This window comes from Danio aesculapii, chromosome 20, assembly GCF_903798145.1.
Source record: "Danio aesculapii chromosome 20, fDanAes4.1, whole genome shotgun sequence".
Taxonomy (NCBI): Eukaryota; Metazoa; Chordata; class Actinopteri; order Cypriniformes; family Danionidae; genus Danio; species Danio aesculapii.
In genome coordinates this window covers 22549849-22555536 of record NC_079454.1, presented here as the reverse complement: position 1 = coordinate 22555536, position 5688 = coordinate 22549849, and positions in this window count along the sequence as shown.

Below are 5688 nucleotides of genomic sequence, written 5' to 3'. Positions count from 1 at the left end.
ACACTCCTATTGGACATCCTTATAACCCACTCCTATTGGACGTCCTCATAACACACTATTTTTGGACATCCTTATAACACACTCCTATTGAACATCCCCATAACACACTGCTATTGGACATCCCCATAACACACTGCTATTGGACATCCTCATAACACACTCCTATTGGACATCCTCATAACCCACTCTTATTGGACGTCCTCATAACAAACTATTGTTGGACATCCTCATAACACACTGTTATTGGACATCCTCATAACCCTCTTATTGGACATACTAATAACACTCTTATTGGACACTTATAGGATGTCCCCAAAAAAATTGGGCATCCTCATAACACTCTTATTGGACACACTTATTACAGCACTCTTATTGGAATCCTCAAAACACTTATATTGGACATCCTCATAACACACTCTGAATGGACACACTTATTACAACACTCTCATTGGGCACTTAATGGATGTCCTCATAAAACACTTATTGGACATTCTCATAACAAACTCTTAATGGACACAGTTATTGGACGTCCTCATAACATACTCTTATTGGACACACTTATTATAACACACTTGTTGTAATGAAAACATACTCATAACGCAATAATATTGGACCCACTCCTATTGGATACACCCATTAGACTTATTAAATACACATTACATTACCCTTATTGGACGTCCTCATAACACACTCTTATTGGACATCTTCATAACACACTCATTGGGCATCCCCATAGCACACTTTTTTTGGACAAAGGTATTGAATGTCCTCATAACACACTCTTATTAAACATTCTCATAATATACTCTTTAATACCCCCTTTACTTCTGATTAATTCTCAGCTCAGCTAAAACGTTGTGGTTTGTATTAAAATGTACATTTTTAAACAATATTTTCGCAAGTTTTGGGACAAGTTTTGGGACAAGTGGAGTGAGAAATTTGTGAATGGAAGCAAAGTGATGCAACTGCTGCAGGTTAATCAAGTGATGTTGATAAATCATGTTTCATTCATTCAATGTACTTTCATTATACACTCACCGGCCACTTTATTAGGTACAACTGCTTGTTAAGGTAAATTTCTTATCAGCCAATCACATGGCAGCATGTCTATGCATTTAGGCATGTAGACATGGTCAAGACGATCCGCTGCAGTTCAAACCGAGCATCAGACTGGGGAAGAAAGGTGATTTAAGTGACTTTGAACGTGGCATGGTTGTTGGTGCCAGACGATCTAATCTGCATATTTCAGAAACTGCTGATCTACTGACATTTTCATGCACAGCCATCTTTAGGGTTTACAGAGAATGATCCAAAAAGTGAAAATATCCAGTGAGGGGCAGTTCTGTGGGCGCAAATGCCTTGTTGATTCCAAGGATCAGAAGAAAATGGCCAGACTGGTTCGAGCTGACAGAGGGTACAGTAACTCAAATAACCACTCATCACAACCACAACGCACAACATGTTGTACCTTGAGGCGGATGTGCTACAGCAGCAGAAGACCACATCGGGTGCCACTCCTGTCACTCATCTTCTGATGGCTACTTCCAGCAGGATAACGCGCCATGTAATAAAATGCGAATCATCTCAGACTGGTTTCTTGAACATGACAATGAGTTCACTGTACTCAAATGGCCTCCACAGTCACCAAACTTAATTCCATAGAGCACCTTTGGCATGTGGTGGAACGGGAGATTCACATCATGGATGTGCAGCTGACAAATTTGCAGCAACTGTGTAATGCTATCATGTCAATATGGAGCAAAATCTCTAAGGAATATTTCCAGTATCTTGTTGAATCTATGCCACAAAGGATTAAAGCAGTTCTGAAGGCAAAATGGGGTCCAACCCGGTACTTGTAGGGTGTACCTAATAAAGTGGCTGGTGAGTGTATATGGAAAATACTATTTAAAATATATTTTTAAGATCATTATATAAATGCAAATTTATGTAGCAAGTCAGCTGAAGTCAGTGTTTTCTCGTATTTAGCAATGAGTGATTACAAAAAAGCTGTTTTTATCACGTTTGTTTATTTATTTATTATAAACGGCAGTACATTTATACATTTATATACATACATCACATTTATATTCATCTATATAGTAAATTTAGTATAAGGACCGGAAAAAAGAGAGGGGCTACAGTGAAAGGTACAGTAGTGAATTATATGCATAGCACGCCATGACACTACATAACAGGTCTAGTCGTGTTTCTGAATTATAATCCGGTATTAATTTTGGGTGGAAAAGAAAGCCTATGCATGCACTTTTTCCACTTAATTTTTGGTTGTCTTTACAACCTCATTGAGACTGATGTGTCATTATTTAAATAGGCGGCCACTCTACTGGTTTACTATTGCTGAATCATCACATTCAGATAAACCGACACCTAAATGTCACATGAATTATGGTTTGCTTCACAATTTGGTTGGCAGCTGTTTTCTGTGAACAGGGCTGTTCATGGCCAAAATAAATTACTTGTGGACCAGACTATATGGCGATGGCACTCACTCACCATGTTTTATTATTAATGTAGAGCTCATGTTACAAAAATAAGCCAGAAAACTGTCAGGACAACCGCAAATTCACATGGAGATGTTTTTGAGAAGAGAAGAGAGCAATAACATGATATAAGCGGAACTTAAATTGTTGTAGTCAATAAATTGTAATTATTAAAAATAAAATAAAATCAGTAACAAACATCGTTTTCTATAAACCGTGTAAAAACAAACACACACACAGTTTGAAGAGAACATGTGGATGTGTAGCACAACAGCGCCCTCTTCTGACAAAATGGCGTCTACTATATTTAACAACCTGCATATTTCACAAAACATACATAAACATTATTTGTTTGACAGTCTGTGTATGAGTATAATATCGGCTTTTTAATGTTTTCAATTTGATTGTATCTTTTAATTTCACGATCAGCTTGACTGCAAATAATGACTACAGACATTTCAAACAAATTTCAAAAAAGAAGAATTGAGGGAAGACTAAAAATAGTAATAATAATAATAATAATAATAATAATAACAACAACAATAATAATAATAATAATAATAATAATAATAATAATAATAATAAATATATACTTTCAAATATACAGTCATGTAAAATGATTTTTTTTTTTACAAATATATACACAAAAATAGCCAAAAAAAGGCCACAGATTCTGTCTGTCCCTGCAAGTGGTGACAAACTTAGGACACCCTGTGATTCAGATCACTGTAGATACACTTTTAGCACCCACTCACTTTTTATTTCACACAGTGGAATGATCCGCCAATTACTCTGGCAATTGTTATACACAGCGAGTGCCTTTATTAATGCTGTTGATGCTCATCTGAGAATTTATTTTCCAAATTTTAAGACCAAAATTTATCCTACATGAATTTGTATGAATATTGTATGCAAATATTGTATGAAAATTAAATGTATATATTATAATACTATATAGCCTTTGCCGTGAAGCTCTAAATTAAGCTCAGGTACATTCTGTTTCCACTGATCATTCTTGAGACGTTTCAGCAGCTTAATTGCAGTTCACCTGTGGTAAATTCAGTTGATTGGACATGATTTGAAAAGGAATACACCTGTCTATACAAGGTGCCAGGGTTGACAGTGCATGTCAATGCACAAACCAAACATGGAGACAAAGGAATTGTCTTCATTGTCTTCACAAGGCTGAGGAAGGTTACAGAAAAATTTCTGCTGTTCTGAAAGTTCCAGTGAGCACAGTGGCCTCCATCATCTGTAAGTGGATGACAACAACTCACTAAATGTCCTTGAGTGGCCCAGCCAGAGCCCAGAACTAAATCCTATTGAACATCTCTGGAGAGATCTGAAATGGCTGTACATCGTCGCTTCCCATCCAACCTGATAGAGCTTGAGAGGTACTGCAAAGAGGAATGGGCAAAAATTCCCAAAGACAGGTGTGCCAAGCTTGTGTTATCATATTCAAAAAGACTTGAGGCTGTAATTGCTTCCAAAGGTGCATAAACAAAGTATTGAGCAAAGGCTTCGAATACTTAAATACTTTTCAGGTTTTTTATTTTTAATAATTTTGCAACAATTAAATTTTTTTTTTTTTCAAATTGTCATTATGGGGGATTATGTGTAGAATTTTGAGGAAAGAAATGAATTTATTGAATGAAAAAGTGAAGCGCTATGAAGACTTTCCAGACGCACTGTAATGATGTTTTGTAGAATGTATGTTTTCCATGCAAATACAGAATGTATGTGTGTGAACTAAAACGTGTGCTCAACTTCAATTGTTATTCTGTAACCAGGTTGCATTTTCACCCCTCTCTCTTTACAATATCACTTGAATGTTTTTTTTTTTTTTTTTGACAGAGCAAAATATGGATATAGCAATATATGGTCAAGATACAACTATGGAAAAATCTCAAATCTGAAAGAGTAAAAAAAAATCTAAATACTGATAAAATCACCTTTAAATCATCCCTAATCAAAATGTTTTTGATATGTTTACAGTAGGAATCTTACCAAACTTATTCATGATCTTTATTTAATATTGAAATGTTTTTGGCATAAAACACAAATAAATAATTTTGGCAACTATTTAAACTGTGTAACACTGTAAGACTGGCTTTGTGGTCCATGAACACATTTGACTTCAATGTTAAAAAAGATTATAATATTGATCTGCAATCTCTGCATGAACTGAAGAGGGCATCAACACACAACAAACAGCTTCGTTCACCAGCAGCGTCTCTTCCAACTAGTTTACTTTCAAATCTGGGACATGTTTCCTCAGGGAGCAACTTCACAAAAAGCTCTTAGCAAATAAATGTAAGAAGAAACCAGACATTTAATCAACCACACCCCTTACACTAAATACGATTAAACTATTATGCTAATTATCCTACATATTATATAACCAAAGTTTGAGACGATTCAGATTTTGTTTTTCAAAAATGTTTGTTTAAACAGAAATACTTCAAAAAGGTAACATTGTAAATACTATTTTAGTAGTGAAATTCTATATATATTTTCAGCTAAGACCTTATTTTGATGGTCCATTTGAGTATTAGTAGACTGTCTGCTTAATATCTGTTGATATGCTCCTTCAACATACATTTAACTGACTATAAGAAACTTTGCAAGTACATGTCAACTTACACTAACCCCAACCCTAACCCTAACCCCAACCTAACAGTATACTTCTAATCTAATAAGAATTAATTGGCATGTAATGCAATGTAACTTAAATTCAACAAACGGACCGTCAAAATAAAGTGTGACCATTTTTCCTCACATATTTTAAAGTAGTATTTATTTATGTGATTGAAAGTTGAATTTACAGCACATGATCCTTCATAAATAATTTTTATTAGTGATTTCCCGCTCTGTTATGATTAATTATCACTGTTGCTTAGTCATAAATGACTGATGTCCTTGACTAAAACCATTATACAGTCTTTGAAACAGAAATCTGAAAACAACAGCATTTATTTGAGATAAAATATTTAGTTGTCACATAAATATCTTTACTGTCACCTTGATTTGAGTCCTTGAAGAATAAAATATTTCTTTAATTACCCTTTTGAACCAGTTTTTTGACTTATATTTTTTGAAATGTATTGTATGATGGTACAAGGAATATATTAAGCACCACAACCATTTTTAACATTGATAATAATAAGAAATGAACTGAGCATCAAAATAA